Source organism: Poromitra crassiceps (assembly GCF_964638095.1).
Source record: "Poromitra crassiceps genome assembly, chromosome: 14".
NCBI classification, from domain to species: Eukaryota; Metazoa; Chordata; class Actinopteri; order Beryciformes; family Melamphaidae; genus Poromitra; species Poromitra crassiceps.
Genome location: NC_139633.1, coordinates 4,362,571 through 4,381,284, shown reverse-complemented (window position 1 = coordinate 4,381,284; position 18,714 = coordinate 4,362,571).

The following is an 18,714-nucleotide window of genomic DNA, read 5'->3' as shown; positions in this document are numbered from 1 at the left end:
TTCGAATAGTGTTTTTGCTAGAAATGCCCATCCCTACTGCCATGTGGCCCCGACGGAGCTCCATTCTAGGACTGGCTTGGACACTATTGATCTCAAAGCAACGCCTAGGACGCTCCAAATCGCTGCGGAGAACACTGGGTGAGTCGTCAGATAATAATTAATGTGAGGAGAGGGCTCCAGGTAAAAAAAAAATGAAAAATTCTCCTTTAACATGAAATTGTTTTAGTAGCCTAAACCCCACCAGGTTGTTTTAGTCGCATGCCTAACCTTAACCAAGTTGATTTAGTTGCCTGACCTTAACCGCCGACTCGTGAGCAGGCCGCGCCGTCACCATGACGACCGTGGGCGAAGCTGTATCCAGGAAGTAGCGGCATGTTGCGTTTCGGCGATATATGCCGTTTGCGTTTCGCACATATGTCGTCATTTTGGGACTCAGTGGAAATAGAGCTCATCTGTGGTTTGGGTATGAGGACGTGTTGCCTCGTCACCTCATGAGAAGAGCAGGATCTGTGTGAGCGTCTCCGGAGGCCGTCGCTAATGTCAATTAAACAGAGTGGCTTAGAGCCGGTGACCTAAAGATGATCGCTGGTGTCAGCTGCTGGCCAAGGTCATGCCACCATCTTAACAAGATTTGATCCTCTGAGCTCTCTGCTGCCCTCTCCTCACTTCTCTCTGTTTCTCCTCTCTCTCTCTCTCTCTCTCTGTGTGTCCTGCCTCGCTCTCCCCAACCATATTTCACTGTCCACTTTTTGTTGCACTTGGTTTTTACTATGCACTCGCTCTCCTGCTTCCTCTCTACCTCGCTCTATCTCTCTCTCTCTCCTGCTTCCTCTCTACCTCGCTCTATCTCTGACTCTCTCTCTCCTGCTTCCTCTCTACCTCGCTCTATCTCTGACTCTCTCTCTCCTGTTTCCTCTCTACCTCGCTCTATCTCTGACTCTCTCTCTCCTGCTTCCTCTCTACCTCGCTCTATCTCTGACTCTCCCTCTCCTGTTTCCTCTCTACCTCGCTCTATCTCTGACTCTCTCTCTCCTGCTTCCTCTCTACCTCGCTCTATCTCTGACTCTCCCTCTCCTGTTTCCTCTCTACCTCGCTCTATCTCTGACTCTCTCTCTCCTGCTTCCTCTCTACCTCGCTCTATCTCTGACTCTCTCTCTCCTGCTTCCTCTCTACCTCGCTCTATCTCTGACTCTCTCTCTCCTGCTTCCTCTCTACCTCGCTCTATCTCTGACTCTCCCTCTCCTGCTTCCTCTCTACCTCGCTCTATCTCTGACTCTCTCTCCTGCTTCCTCTCTACCTCGCTCTATCTCTGACTCCCTCTCTCCTGCTTCCTCTCTACCTCGCTCTATCTCTGACTCTCCCTCTCCTGCTTCCTCTCTACCTCGCTCTATCTCTGACTCTCTCTCTCCTGCTTCCTCTCTACCTCGCTCTATCTCTGACTCCCTCTCCCCTGCTTCCTCTCTACCTCGCTCTATCTCTGACTCTCCCTCCTCCTCTGTCTGTAGGATGTTTTTAATCAACAAGATAAATGTTCCCAGCATTTTGATTTGTGGCCCGTTGTCTCGCTTCGATAAGTATGAACATAAAAGTTCATATATCACCCTGCCCGGTTCATGTTCAATTAATGCAATTAAATGCTCATTTAAATATGTTCTCTGCTATAACAAGAGCTCTGGGACCTAGCCTTCCGTCAGTCACTACATGTATTTGTGCCAATGAACAATGTAAAAATAACATCCAGTCCCCCAGCTGTCTTAGCATGTTACATGTCTGCAAAACTTTTCAGCAATCAGCTTAACAAGACACGGTTGTTGTTTATATTATTAGCAAATCAGCATTATTGGTATGGCCACTTCTCCCTTTGACATAGTCTAAAAAAAGCTAATCATCACACAGGCAATCGCTGTAACAAAACAACATTTGAGAGTTTTTTGTTGCAATTTTAAACATAATAACACGCCTAAAAATCTAAAAGATTGTAACCGCCTCTTTGGATTTCACAGCCTTGAATATGTTTGAGTAACACGTTTCAGTCTCACAGTCTAACACGTTTCAGTCTCACAGTCTGTAACACGTCTCAGTCTCACAGTCTGTAACACGTTTCAGTCCCATGTTTCTCTGGGATAAGTGCTTGTGTTTGGGACAGAGTTGGGTATTGTTTAATACTGTTAACATCAGTATTACAGGCATTAGCAAATTATCAGCTAGTTCACGTTTAAGTCAATTTCAGGCTCAATTATTTTAAGTCTCTTTTAGCTCCACTGAAAAAAAACCCCATTATAACAAGTCATTTCATTTAGTACTGAGTCTTAAAAAACGTATTTTTCTTAAAATAAGTGAAACAATCAGGCAGTGAGATAAGATCATTTCACTTGATTCCGATGTTAATCAACTTGTTTGGAGAATTTTCTTGAATCGAGTGTCATTTTGTCGATATTAGTGGAGTGACCTGACCTATTCTGTCATTTCAAGATATTTGCACTTGCTCTTGCTCAGAGAAAATTCCTCAAACAAGTGAAACTGCATTTTGGAAACTAGCTGAACTACAGTATCTGATCATTGGCATATTTTTCCACTTCAGAAAAATATGATCTTAAATCTGGAAACCAGCTACAACCTCAGCCTCGACTTGGGGCCTTCCCGACCGCAGCTAGACCTATGTACTCGAACGTCAGCTTGACGAGGGAGTCGCAGAGGAGTCCCCAGGAAAATGAGTTAAATTGTGTGATTTCACTAGGATTTCAATGAGTAGAAGTTAGTTAGCCCAAGGAGAGAATATAGTGCATATACTGTACATCGTCATACCTTTCACTCTCCAGTTATGTCCCCATCTACATTATAATATACTTGCTCTGTTCAGAACAGCAGCACGTGGAGAACATGCAAACTCCACACAGAAAGGCCCTTTTTTGACAACCCCACCTGTGCTGGGGGCACTGGGGACATGGGGACACACCCTCAGCATCCACAGGCGGGAATCGAACCCAGGACCTTCTTGCCGTGAGGCGAGAGCGCTACCTACCACTGCACCACCGTGCCCCACAAAAATAAGCAAGTCCTTAGTAAGAGTTTCCGTGGGAGAGCTGGAGAGTTTGGAAGAGCTCCATAGCTCCTCACCGGTGCAGCATCATAATTTGTATCACACGTCATCATACAAACCATGCATCCATCCCTGCCTTAGATCATCACTCATGCTCCGTCAAAATGATTACTCAGCTCAATAAAGATATTTTTATAATTAGATGAAACATACCCTGAATTAAAGCATTTCCCAATAAAAATCTGTCAGACTGGCAGACAAACAATAAAACTCTGATCTGTCACACTGGCAGACAAACACAGACACACACATTCACATACAACCTCACATGTACTGCATGGGATGCATTATATACACAAGCCAGTAAACTGTGTGGCTGACAGACAGGCAGAGAGACTAATGAACACGCACTGTGTGTAAAGCAGAGTGTCAGGCAGGCACACACACACCCACGCACAGACACATACACACACACACACAGACACACACACACACACAGACACACACACACCACAACACACACACTCTCACACACACACACACACACACAGACACACAGACACACGCACGCACACACACACACACACAAAGCCTTTTGTAGGTTGGAAGGGTAACGCTGGTGATTATTATCTTGGTGATCAGCAGCAGCAGCAGCATTAGAGGCAGTGCAGGTCTCAGTCACATGATGTGATTATCTGCTCCACTGGCCACTGGCTGCTGCAACACATTAAGCTACATGATGTTTCTGCCTGGCAGAGCCCAGAGCTCCTACACTCACTGAGACCACTGTGTGTGTGTGTGTGTGTGTGTGTGTGTGTGTGTGTGTGTGTGTGTGTGTGTGTGTGTGTGTGTATGTCTGTGTGTGTGTGTGTGTGTGTGTGTGTGTGTCTGAGTGTGTGTGTGCTTGTGTGTGTGTGTGTGTGTGTGTGTGTGTGTGTGTGTGTGTGTGTGTGTGTGTGTGTGTGGGCACATGTGTGTGTGTGCGCATGTGTGCGTGGTTCCACTGGCTGGCTGGAACACATTAGCAACCAGGATATTTCTGACTGGCAGGGCCAAGCCTGCACGTCGCTTCACTCTGCTGTGTGGAGGGATAAGCCACACACTGGAGCGGGTACAGTAATTGTTTGTGTGTGTGTGTGTGTGTGTGTGTGTGTGTGTGTGTATGTGCATGTGCATGTGCGTGTGTGCGTGTGCGTGTGTTTGTGTGCGTGTGTGCATGCATGCGTGTGTGTGTTTATGTGCGTGCATGCGTGTGCGTGTGTGCGTGTGTGTGTTTCTGTGCGTGCCTGTGAGAAGGCCTCCTGTGGACAGAGCAGTGCTGGCAGTATCCTCCTCTCACTCAGCAGTGTGTGTGTGTGTGTGTGTGTGAGCAGAGGGTGATCAGTAGGGCTGGGTTCAAAAAATCGATTCTCCGATTTTTAATCGATTTTCATTTTAATCCTCGATTATCGATTCATATGTCCAGAGATCGATTTTTTATTTTTATTAAAAAAAAAATTTTTTTTTTTTTTTTTTTTTACTAAACAGGCTAAAATATTGTGCTGTGTGTGGTAGTTGAAACATAGTTTCAAGTTGACGTTTAATTATGTTTGTAGTTGAAACAAAAACATAAATACTGTAGGCTACATGAATGGAAATGTTTGATCATTATTAATATCTACTTTTAGAAATTATATAGGCTGAAATCAAATCACTGTGCATAATTGTGAAAGTGTCTTTATTGACAGATGAAAAGGCTGTTATTTACCCTTTGTCACCACGTGGTGAGTAAATATATGTGTAACTAAAACCATTAAAATTGACAACAGGTCTGCAACTTTTTTTCCCCATGTATCTACTTGGCTGGTTGGAAACCCCTGTGTTACATAACTGGACAGTCATGTAATTCAGGGTACAGCTCAAAAACCACGTTTTGGTATCACTAACCAAATCAATATTGAAAATTGGTCGAATCGGAATCGAATCGAATCGAATCGAATCGAATCGAAATTAATCGATTCGCAACCTTGTGAATCGGAATCGAATCGATTCTTGAAATTTGAACCAATACCCAGCTCTAGTGATCAGTCAGACGTAATGGGCCGAGACCTGCGGAGCTCCTCGCTCGCCCACCAGAGGCTCCCTCCCTCCCTCTCTCTCTCCCTCCCTCTCTCTCTCTCCCTCCCTCTCTCTCTCTCCCTCCCTCCCTCACACTGCAGCCCTGTACAAACAGCCTTTTACACACCTGCACGCTTCACAGGAGCCACCACAAGTGTGAATAGCTCCATCCAAGCTACTTAAACATGAATGCCCTACTGAAAAGATGATGAAGGCTGCTCTTAAGAGTGAGCCGTGCAGGAGGTGGAGGCTGGCTGATTTTGTCTGGTTCATGATGCAACAGACCAGTGTCACACCATCATGTGTCTTGGCTCCATCTCCAAACTTGCAGCTTTTTTCTGTAAGTTACAGCTGCCATCACAGATGTTTCATCACCACATGGAGACACGCCCAGCTAGTGATGTCATGATGTGACTTTGTGCATCACAATGCAAACAGAGCAGGAAGTCATGGGAACGTCGAGAAATCCCCCCCGAGGGTTTCATTCCAAAATGCTACATATCTTATTTTGGGGGGGAAACATCCAAAGTGCTTATTCAGTCAATGTTCAGTGATTAAAGTCATCTCAAGTACAAAAGGGATACATCACCATGGAATCATACCCTGATGCTGCCAAATGATTTCGTTGATCTGATCTCATGATCTCACGCAAATCCAGCTGCCTTGCAAGGTGACATGAATCAAGCATTCATCACGTTTCTTCTTCTTCCAAATAATATTCCAATATTTGTCTTATTATCTGTCAGAAGTCTCCTCGCCAAACTGTAGCTGAGAGACAGGAGAGCTTATGTCACAAGAGGGGGGGGGGGGAGGCAATAAATCAGAAAAAGTAGCAATAAAATACCAGGCCAAGTTGGCACAGTGGTGCGGCTTAATACAAATACCACTTATAATATGTGTATAGTAATTGTTTCAGTGACAAATGTGTGAATCAGTGATGCCTTCAAGTGTTTGTTATCCTATTGGATTTTTTCCCAATGCATCTCCGACATTAATGTATTTTATGAAATGTCCTAAAGCGAATCAATCGATGAATCCAACGATCCATCCAACTCCTGACACTGACGTATTGCCTTTTGCACACACACTTCTCAGACGGAAGATCGTCCGTGTTGCCTTTGTGCTCGTCAGGTATTTCTTGACACAGCTGATACAGCAGCTTATCACAGGTCGTGCTCCTCAGGTATGAAAACAGATGGAGGGAGGGAGGGAGCCAGAGCCCAGGGAACAGCCAGAGAGGATGTGTTCCCTCTGAAGAGAGTCAAAGCCAGAGTGAGAGATAGAGGGAGGAGAGGGGAGAGAAAGAAAGAGTCAGATGGAGAGAGGAGGAGAGGGAGAGAGAGAGAGGCAGAGAGGGAGGAAGCAGAGGTGACAGAGAGAGGTAAGCACTGGCTCTCTATCTGGCACAGTGATGGTCGTCCTCAGCCAACAGGCTTGTGAATGAGCGCTGTGTTCGCTCCTCCAGTCAGTTTGAGGGCAGTCAGCAGCTCACCTGAAGCGTTTTCACGCCTTTTACCGTGGCTCGCACGCTGACGCCAATGTAGGCGTCACTTTATCCCCGGGCTCCTTAACAACCTCATTCAGCCTATAGAGGCCCTCAGTCTGTTCTGTTCCCTCTAAGGCTCGCAGTGCCACGGTCCTGTCAACAGATTCCAAGAGAAAGCGTCAGGAGAAGGTGAAAAAGTCCACACACTCGTCTCTCTAAGTCCCTGCACACAGCACCTTGGCTGTGGTACATCGCCTGCAGCAGCCTTGGGTTTGTATCTACAACCTAACCGCATGTAAGAGCATCAGGCAGCATACAGAGACACAGTATAAAGCCTCTATTTCTTCCCTTCCAACACCTCTCCTTGCAGATACCAAACCACTGCATTGACAGAGCAGATGGTATGAATTATTTGCCGCCGGAGTCTCATCCAAGGCTTCCTGACGTTTTGGTTTTGAGAGAGGTGAAATATTGATGCCTGCCAGGCGGTGCAGCAGGGCGCCCGCCGCCTGGCCATGTTGTTGTGTATCTGTGTGGGAAATGGAGGCAGACCACAAACACAGGGGAGCGGATCTCTGCACCAGATCAGGCCCGGCCGCGACCGCTCTCTCATGTGCTATCAGCTGTGGTGGCGTGTCGGCTCTGGTTCTGTTAGATGTCAGATGGACTTAGATCAGGCCGCCGCGAGAAGCCCTGCACGGCACGCACGACGACACTAATGCTAAGAGATAGGCCCGTCTCGTTGTGCAGAAGAAGACTTGCCATGGCTCATATCCTCTCTGCTGCCAGATGAAAGTTCATACCTCCGAAAAGTCAGGCTTGAAAAAGGATTTTTTTTTTTAACTCCTGTGTATTTTTGAAACTGAAGAAAGTGTTTTTAATGACTGCATGAGCCCTAAACCTACTCAAGATGTAGGGGACCGTATATTTTCAATCCATGAAAGAAAAAAAAGATTTTGGAATTAAATTGGAGTTGTGTGTTTTTTCATGTCACAGCATTATATACCGTCTGTCTGTATCAGACAGTGGTGTCAGCGAGGACACATCAGTCTTCAGACGTCCGACAATCCGACACTAACGTGAATGTGGTGTGAGGGCACACGACGAGGGTGGAGTTTCAGAAGGTAGCGCCACATAAAAACCACACATCAAACAGCATCATATCAGCTGATTCATTTGGCTGAAAAGGAACCTTCCTTACATAACCGCAGTGCTAACTGCTACTTTGTGATGTCAGTTTTAACTCAGCCTACTGTGAATACAATCCTGTAAAACCTGTTAAACCTCAAACACATTTGATGTACCGTAAATTCCGGACTATAAGCCGCGGCTTTTTTCCCGTTTTTTGGCCCCTGCGGCTTATATAACGGTGCGTCTTATCTATGGATTTTTTCAGAAAAAAAAAAAAAAAAAAAAAAAAATCTCTCTTTTTTAGCACTCTTTCTAACTATAAATCCACTTCTGTTTTAATTTCCTCTCTTGCCCTCTTTTCACCACACCGCGGACACTGTGTGCACTGTAAAAATAAACAACGGTGGTGTTGTGTTATGTTGTTTTGTTGAAATGTTACGGTAATACGGTAAATGGGAGCTTCCTCAAACAGCCATCAATGGGCCCGACAATCCCCTCTGTGCGTGACCACTTACATATGGTAATTACGGTAAGCAAACGGCCACTCGGCCATCAACTCCCTCCCCCGACTACCAGGAGAAAATCACAAACTTCGGCGAATTCACACAAAGGAAGATCAAGGAATATTCCATCGAACCGGAGCAGATCATAAATATGGATGAAGTGCCTTTGACGTTCGACCTGCCACTCACTCGGACTGTTAACAAGAAGCGCCCTGGAGGATTCTTTCACCAAAAAAAAGCTTTGCTCGTTCTCGACAGCATGAGAACGAGCAGTAGATGATCATGAGGTGGTTTTTCAGACGTGTCGATATAGCAGTTTATCGAGATGAGAGGATGAAAAGCACACACTGGTGCGGTGGTGCTGTCTGAAGTGAATACAGTGACTGTGAGTAGGCTAATACATTGCACACGTTTCAGGTGCAATTATAGAACCAAATCAGCCTTTTCCCCCCTCCATCTCTAAATCGGACCAGTTGTAGGCTATTAGGCTACCTTTTTTCCTCTGCCTGTCGCGCTGACTGCATTCACGCAGCCAGCAACATTTTGCGACTCATTTTCTTTTGAATTGATAATCAGGCTCGTTTATATGCATTGTAACTTCATGTTGGGATTTCCATTGACCATTGGTTGGATTTGAGCATGCAGGGGACGGGATATGGGGCAGATCCCCGTGCGTAATCACTGTGGCAGCTGCTGCAACGGGGAATCACTCAAACGCAACTTCAATGGAAACGCCTACAAGTCGCAATTGTACATTGTCGAAGTTGTAGAAATATCGCAATTCTTTTGCGAAAAACTGTAATGGAAACACAGCTATAGATGAAGAGGAGTTCGTTGGTTTTGAGTGACAATGAAGGAGAGAGGAGAGTGGTTGACGAAGCCACCCTGAACCTGTTCGTTTCCGACACTGAAGATGAGGACTTTGGTGGTTTCAGTACGCAGGAAGAAGAGGAAGACGAGCATTAGTGACTTGACTTCTCTGGTTACAGGTTTGCTGCACATATAGCCTATTGTTGTGTGATTTTGTCTGGGGATTAGTGACCTGACTTTTGTTTTGTTTTGTTGAAATGTTAATAAATGGGAGCTTCCCCAAACAGCCATCGCTTTCCCGACATTCCTCTCTGTGCACGAACCCTTTCATATGGTAATTAAACATCAAAACACCCGCGGCTTATAGTCCGGTGCGGCTTATAGAAGAAAAAAATAGTCAATTTTGGTCCCGCGGCTTATACACCGGTGCGTCTTATAGTCCGGAATTTACGGTAATCCTCATTTCAAATTGTTCTTTTTATCATTTGGATTCTAAATCCATTTGGAACTTTTTACAATATTATATTGATGACACTAATACTCATGTCTGTTTGAGAGTGACAGGAGAGAGAGGATGACACTCCGACATAGGCTGGATTCCAACCCCCACCCACACAGGCATGTGCCCCACGACGACTGAACTTGTGCTCCTGGAGTTTGGTAGGTCAATATGTTACGTTTGTTAGTGAAGATATCCGCTAAAAACAGGGTGTACGGTAAATAATTTTTATTTTTATTACTTAATTTTCAATTCAACTTGGCATCTCATGCAGGGCTTGTGGAGACTTGGGATTACGCCAGGTGAGCAGTATGGAAGCATTGTCTCCCCCCCCACCGATTAATCAATTAGTCGAATGACAGAAAATTAATCGATAACTATTTTGATAATCGATTTGAGTAAGTTTTTAAGAAAATCAAAAGCCGAAATTCTCTGATTCCAGCTTCTAAAATGTGAATATTTTCTGGTTTCTTTGCTCCTCTATGACAGTAAACTGAATATCTTTGGGTTGCGGAGAAAACGAGACAATTGAATGAGGACCTCATCTTGGGCTTTGGGAAACACTGATCGACATTTTTCACCATTTTCTGACATTTTATAGACCAAACAACTAATCAATTAATCAAGAAAATAATTGACAGATTAATCGATAATTAAGATAATCGTTAGTTGCAGCCCTATCAGCAAGTACCTACAACCTCACATCAACAAAATCTAACTATATTCATATCTGCCATGTCTACAGGATTCATAATATCAATAATAAGTTCTTAGATCTTACTCACAGACAAGACTTCGGCGTTTACTCTGCAGCCTCAGGCGGTCTCCGTGGCGATGCATCTCGCAGTATTGTATCAATTTACAGGCTGCTAATTGACCGTGGTTACAGCTCATTAACCTGAAATGTATCACTAACCTCACATTAATGTGCAATAAATAACGGCCATTTGTTGACTTGTAAGGAAACCTAATGAGACGATAATGAACGGATACTTTGTCACAAGGCAGGGCTGTAAATTGAGATGTTGCCAATTTTCCAACACAGATCAAAATGAAATCAAGCATGAGAACGCAATACCTGCACACTATTAGTGATGAATGCCAGAGGGAGAAAAGACTGCTATGTGGAAAAGTATAAGTTCAATCTTTGAATTTCAATCTTCAAACTATTTAGCACACCATATTGTAGACTAAACCATATTGTAGATGACATAAAGCAGTTATAGAGGAGGTATAGCAGAGGTTATCAACGCCTGAATGGGCCGTGTTTGGGGTATGAAACACTTATCCTCCTGCTGACAGACGAGAGCAGAGTTTTTCCATGACAACAACAGACCCCCGGCTGGAGGTCGGCTGTTTAACAGCAGCAGCTCTCCCAGTCTCAGGTCTGCTAAGCAGCTCCACTGAGAGGGCTCCTTCAACACCAAGACTGTTGTCACCATAACGAGGACATCTACCCTAAAACAGAATCTACGTGCTGCTAGTCCTGTGATCTTCGGTAGTCCTCAGTCTCACAAAACTGGGAGTCAACGCTCCCTCGATGATGTCATCAAGAAACGAGCGTTGGAGCTGCTCGATTGGTCGAAGGGGAAATGAGATTTGTGGGTCAAATGTCAGTTCAGGTTTCACAGATAAGGGACTGAAATTGGTTTGAGGCTCTGGGGAAGACTTGCACATTTTCCCAAATCTACAATATGCTGTCTTCAATCGTAGGAGCGTCACTGTTGTCGAGTAAAAGAAAAAAGCACTTGTTCTTTTACATGACCATTTTTGTATTGGCGAGTTTCATTAACTGTGGGCATTTTAAAACACCATTGATTTCCCAATGGGTATCAATTAGAAAATACATATTATTTTCACTCCTCCTTTGTGCAGGCACATCATATTTCCCCCTATAGGCATGATATGTCGATTGTATTTTAGGGTGGATTGTTGCTTTAGCATCGGGGACCTACTGGGCAGTTTCAACAGTGTTGGGCTGCCTTTCCCCACTTGCCACCCAAAGTGGCGTCTGAGTCCAGTCTGAGACGTCCAGCCAGAGCAGAGCAGCCCCTCAGATTGAGCTGCAGATAGCAGCAATCCCTGAAGGCCATTAAAAAGCCATTTGTCTCAATACAAACGGCAGGCCTTCATACGCAGCCCGAGTGTTGCTTGTCTTATTTTAACCCTGTAGATTCTCCGCTGGCTGCCATCATGCTGCTTGTGTTACACCAGAGTCTCCCCTAACAGGGTGGGCCATCCCAAATCAATTATCCAAGAACAACTGCTATCCACCCAAAATACAGCATTTTGGATTGTTTTCAATTAAAGACAATTAAAATGCTGATGTGGTGTTGTGCAGTGAGTAAACCTCACCCCCCCACACCTCAGAGACTCTAGCAACAGAAATAGACTAGAGCCCATGGGTTTGATCCTCCTTGCTAGCTAGAGTGTCCACCTCCCGTGCCGGAGGTTCTGAGTTCGATTCCCATCTACAGGAGGGGACGACACATCGCGCGTTACAGAGGACTTTCCACCACATGAATTAAAACAAAGCACTGAAACACTCAACAGAAACATGCCATATGGAGAGAAAAAGATCGTCCGATGTTAACAAAGAGAGCTATATTTTGTCACGGATATTCCATTGAAAGACAGAATTGCACGAGTGACCACTCTTTGATTGAACAGGACGCGGGGAGCGTCTAGGTGGGCTGCTCATGTGTCAGAGTGGGAGCCGCTGGTCTGTGTGTGTGTGGGCTTTGTTGTGACTGAGACACGTACGAGTGAGGGAGAGATGGAGAGAATGACAGGCGGCAGCAACAGCGAGAGACAGAGAGAGGAGAGAGAGAGAGGAGAGATGGGGAGACAAAGGGAGGAGAGAGAGAGAGTTGTAGAGAGCAGGCAGGCTGGAGTGTGCTGGCCTGGCCCCAGCGGAGCCATCGATCCAGGCTGGCCTTACATCAGAGACAGGAAACCTGAGCCGCATGCTTCATCACCTTCCCCACGGAATCCTCCTGCTCTCCTCAGCTCCCCACTCCCGTGCCCCCCCCCCCCCCCCCCCCCACACACACACACACACATCTTTACCATCTCCTCTCCTCTCTCCTCTCCACCCTCTCTGCTATGTTCCTCTTTACTGTCTCCTCTCCTCTCTCCTCGTCTCCTCTCTCCTCACCACACTGTGAGCAGCACTCTCTCTCTCTCCAGGTGGCTGTCGTGATCCAGAGCCTGTCAGCCACGACACCAAGCTGCTGTCAATTCATCATCGGCGGCCGGGGCTGAACGCACCCGCTGCTGCTAAGTGCACACAGCCATCCATTCACAAGCACTCATTCATTACAGGCCCTGTGTGTGCACGAGTGTGTGTGCACGAGTGTGTGTGTGTGTGTGTGTGTGTGTGTGTGCGCCTGTCTGCTCAGGCTATTGTTTTGAATGAGGGGGGCTGTTTTATCGGGGGCCAGTGCCATGCGACTGGGGGGTAACAAGGTTAGGTTATCGAATTTGTTTAGGCGTCACAGTCTCCTGTGGGAGACCCCTGAACCCTGAACCCCCCCCCCCTCCCTCCCACTCAGTCTAAAATATCTCACCAGCCCGGTGTTAAGGCCTCTGTTGTGTCTTAGCTAGGCTGTTTGCTTATATGTGCTCCACGCCACTGTAACCCACACACTCCATTTTGCCATACAGGTTAGGAGATGCTATCATTTACACTACAGTGGGTAATTAGCCACAGCAAAACAAGTTAAGGACTTCGGAAGACTCTTCAGTTTCACCAGTGAGTCATCAGGCATCAGCGATTGCTTTGGGGTTCATGTTAGGAAAGGTGCGTCAAGTCAAGTTGCAGGTAAAAAAAAAAATCACAACAGCAAAAATAAATGGAACAGGTGCTACAAAGCACACAAACAAAATATTAAAACGATAATGTTTTTTAGCATGTCTATGATTAAAATCCATCCATCCATCCACTGAATGAACATGAGGGGACAGGACAATAACGTTGATTTCTGAGCAAGAATTGCTCTCTGTGAGGAAGGGAGTGTCGGGATACCTGCTACTAGAACTTCAGACATGGGCAATATATATTTCTGTATTTCTAAATGTATTTTTCTAAATGTATTCAAATGTGACACATTTATATTGTAGGTGAATCAAATTATTCTAATGCTTTTAATTTTCAAGATTTACTAAACTGGTTTTCCAAAATAATCTCAGTATGTGTCCCCCCCCTGGGAAAACCCCATCCAGATTTATTCTTCAATCCATTTCCTTCTTTCTAGACCACACGTTCTGGACAAGACACACTCAGTTTCCATGAGGAGATATGAACCTAATGAACAGCCCAAACAGAACAAACACATTTTTCTCCTTTCCTTCTCTCATATTGATCTACTCCGTTGATATCATACTCAACCCCCCCCCCCCTCTCTCTCTCTCTCACACACACACACACACACACACACACACACACACACACACACACACACACAGTCTCTTATCTCCTTATCTTCTCCCCCCTCCTCTACACGCACACACACCTCGCACATCAGCTCCATCTGCTGTCTCTAAATGACAAAGTTAAACAGTATTAGCTCTTGAGTTCCCTGCCTCCTTCCTCTCCTCCTCCTCCTGTACTTCCTGTTCGTCTGCGGGCCAGATCAATGTTGATGGAATTCCCTGGATGAGACGGGTGGAAAAAAAATATACGTTTTCCCATGAATAATACATTGACTAGTGACTGCAGAATGACATCAGCGTGGATGACTGGCTGAGTTGTGGTGAGGGGATGAACTGAACCCTGCTTTGGCAATGGCTCTGATTCAACAGTGCTGAGAGAAAAGTTGGTCATATTGTAATATCATGAATGCCATCAGCATTTCAGTCGGATTAGATGATTATGTTTCTGTTCCTGTCCGTGGCCATCAGACATTTTGTTGATTTTTAAAGCACTATCACGTGGATATCTTGAACTCTGTGGATAGGGCTACGCTATTCAGAAAAAACGAGTATTTCAAAATCACTTCCAAAAATGATCATCCAACCACAGAAACCACAGTTATTGTTGGCAAATCACACGGAGAGGAGGACCTCGGGCCAAGAAGCCTGTTTGGCTGCTTGGCTAACTGGGCTGTGATCCTGGCTAAAGCTGTGTTCACACAGATATTTATTTGTCTCTGTCGCTCGATTCAACCCTTTGGAATCGCTCCGTCGCTGTGTTTAAATCGCTCGTCAACTGGCACAAGAATTGACGGACATCCGAGGGCTATAACGTTAGGCAATGTCATGATGTTTGTCCACTACGAGCCACCGTAGTTGTTTACAAGCTAAGCCTATCAGCGTGCTCGTAACGCGAGCTCTATACCGGTAGTACAGACTTCACTTCATGTCAGCTGTCAGCCTGTCAATCAGCTGTCAATGCGGTTTGTTGCCACACAATAAACCAGCGGTTTGTTCCAAGCCAGTGTGATCCTTGACTCACTCTCACACGGCAGCCAATCAGCGTTGAACAGCGAGCAACTGAGGCCAGCAGAATTTCGCTCGAGTTGGGATATTTCATCTCGGGCGACGAGCGAATTTTCGCCCTATCGCTCTGTCTCTGCCGCTCGGACACCCAGCGATTTTTCTCCCGGGCGAATATACGCTCAATCGCTCGTTTGCATTGACTTTGTATGTAAACTCGATGCCAGTGAAAAACTTTAATAGGTCGGTGTGAACGCACCTTAACTGGGCTGTTATCCTGGCTAACTGGGCTGTTATCCTGGCTAACTGGGCTGTTATCCTGGCTAGCTGGGCTGTTATCCTGGCTAACTGGGCTGTTATCCTGGCTAGCTGGGCTGTTATCCTGGCTAACTGGGCTGTTATCCTGGCTAACTGGGCTGTTATCCTGGCTAGCTGGGCAACTGGGCTGTTATCCTGGCTAGCTGGGCTGTTATCCTGGCTAGCTGGGCTGTTATCCTGGCTAACTGGGCTGTTATCCTGGCTAGCTGGGCTGTTATCCTGGCTAACTGGGCTGTTATCCTGGCTAGCTGGGCTGTTATCCTGGCTAGCTGGGCAACTGGGCTGTTATCCTGGCTAGCTGGGCTGTTATCCTGGCTAGCTGGGCTGTTATCCTGGCTAGCTGGGCTGTTATCCTGGCTAGCTGGGCTGTTATCCTGGCTAACTGGGCTGTTATCCTGGCTAGCTGGGCTGTTATCCTGGCTAGCTGGGCAACTGGGCTGTTATCCTGGCTAGCTGGGCTGTTATCCTGGCTAGCTGGGCTGTTATCCTGGCTAACTGGGCTGTTATGCTGGCTAACTGGGCTGTTATCCTGGCTAACTGGGCTGTTATCCTGGCTAACTGGGCTGGTATCCTGGCTAACTGGGCTGTTATGCTGGCTAACTGGGCTGTTATCCTGGCTAACTGGGCTGGTATCCTGGCTAGCTGGGCTGTTATCCTGGCTAACTGGGCTGTTATCCTGGCTAACTGGGCTGTTATGCTGGCTAACTGGGCTGTTATCCTGGCTAACTGGGCTGTTATCCTGGCTAACTGGGCTGTTATCCTGGCTAGCTGGGCTGTTATCCTGGCTAACTGGGCTGTTATCCTGGCTAACTGGGCTGTTATCCTGGCTAACTGGGCTGTTACCCTGGCTAACTGGGCTGTTATCCTGGCTAACTGGGCTGTTATCCTGGCTAACTGGGCTGTTATCCTGGCTAACTGGGCTGTTACCCTGGCTAACTGGGCTGTTACCCTGGCTAACTGGGCTGTTACCCTGGCTTACCCTGGCTAACTGGGCTGTTACCCTGGCTAACTGGGCTGTTACCCTGGCTAACTGGGCTGTTACCCTGGCTAACTGGGCTGTTATCCTGGCTAACTGGGCTGTTATCCTGGCTAACTGGCCTGTTACCCTGGCTAACTGGCCTGTTATCCTGGCTAACTGGGCTAACTGAAAGTCCATTAGCCTGTCCTTCCTTCCACATGCATGACTAGCTGCTGCATTTGGTCTCTGTCAATTAATTTTTCAACATGGCGGGTCAGTTCAGCCACCTGATAAAAGAGGAGAAATGCAGACACTAAGGGAAGATGAAAGCCCTGGCCTTAGTGTGTGTGTATATGTGTTTGTATGTGTGTGTGTGTGTGTGTGTGTGTGTGTCTGTGTGTGTGTGTGTGTGTGTCTGTGTGTGTGTATGTCTGTGTCTGTGTGCGTCTGTGTGTGTGTGTGTGTGTGTGTTCGTGTGTGTGTGTGTGTGTGTGCGTGTGTGTGTGTGTGTGTGCGTCTGTGTGTGTGTGTGTGTGTGCATCTGTGTGTGTGTTTGTATGTGTGTGTGCGTGTCTGTGTGTATGTGTGTGCGTCTGTGTGTGCGTGTGTGTGTGTTTGTATGTGTGTGTGTGTGTGCGTCTGTGTGTATGTGTGTGTGTGTGTGTGCGTCTGTATGTGTGTGTGTGTGTGTATGTGTGTGTGTGTGTGCGTCTGTGTGTGTGCGCGTGTGCGTGTGTGTCTGGGCAAAGAGATTTCTGGGATGTGAATAATGCAGAAAGCAGGAGCGAGGGGGTGCGTAAATAGCTCAGAGAGGAGAGGCAGCACATGGCGACGTCTCCAGCAGCACAACACTGTGATGGCATATAGGAGAAGATAACATGCTGTCCTGCCAGATGCTTGTAGGCCTCCTCTCACCATTATGAGGTTGAAACTGGCTCCTGGTATTTGTGGCGTGCCATTCCCACTTTCTCTCCACTCTCTCTCGTTAGCCTCGACTGAATACGACTCTCATAAATCATAAATGCCATATAGCCCTACAGTAGCTAGCCCAGAGTATTTCAAAGATAAACATATTCTGGGACAAACCTTACAGGTCCTAATTAGATAACCGATATATCGGTATCGGCCGATATTGCCGATGTGTTTTTATTAAAAAGAAAATAAGTTATAGACAGCATGTTGTGTATATTTGATCTTTTTTCTTAACTCAAGCTATATTTTATATTTGTTCCATTTGTTATCATTATTAAATTCCTTTGCATTGCATTCATTACATTGATGTAATTTTGGACAATAAAGTTGATCGATAAGCTGCAAAATATCCTGCGTACATTACATATCTCAAGTCATGTCAAGTCATATCTTTGTCAAGTCTTTGATATTTGAGGGATCATTGCAAGAAAATGGTGTAATATACTGGGTATATATATTATAAGAATACCAGCAGATATATCGATATCAGACATTTTTTTTTTATTCCCCAATATCGGTATCGGCCTCAGAAATCCAGTATCGGTCGGACCTCTAGTCCTAATGCCATTTTCCTAGCGGACCGAGAGGTCTTCTTGGTGGGCCTGGCGTTGCCCCCCACACAGCCACAGAGTGAGTAAATGGTCATCATGATCAATATATATTTCCTGTGGTGTCGGGTTGCAGAATAATGTCCATATTGAGCCCATGTTTCAGCAGACTCCCGCCACCGTTTCTCTCTCCCAGCCGCCCAGCGTTTCCGTTGCTGAAGGAGAGAAAATCCCTACAAATCACATTAAACAAATGATTTTCAGGCCGGCCATTGATCGTCCATCTTGGTCCACTGGGCTAACTGGGAGATCCTAACAGTGCAGACTGGCCATCTGAGAAGGCAATGTGCCTCTAATCTGGTTTGCGATTCCTGTTTATCCTGCACAGATCAGCAGTGTTAACTTAATAGGTGGAAACTCTTGCTCGCGCTGCTACTCGGAACTTGAGAAAATCCACCCTAAGACAGAATTCCCCATGTTATGCCAAGACTTGAGGCTCAATCTTGAGTCTGAACACAAACAACTCTCTTGAAAAGCTAGAAGGTTCTAGCCTGTGATCCGATTAAAGGTCACAACTTAGCTCACCTACTAATAATGTCATATCATTTTTTGGACCTGGGTGAGGTGACGTGTTTGGTCTCCTCGTCACTGGACATCGAGTCCAAGATTTGGTCAAGGTTCAAGATGAGTCTCTCTGGCATATAAGAAAGTTTGGCTGTCTAGTTTCTAGCTTTGTGAAATACCTGCTGACCCTATCCACAGCGCCAGACTGAACATTCCAAGATAAGAAGAAACATCACATACATTTAGTTTCAGGGTGGATTTTCCCTTTGAAGGGCAGTTTAGAATCAGGTTTCAGCTGCACAGAAACAGGAAAAGTCAAATGGAAAGGTAAAAGTTAGCATTTGAGATGACA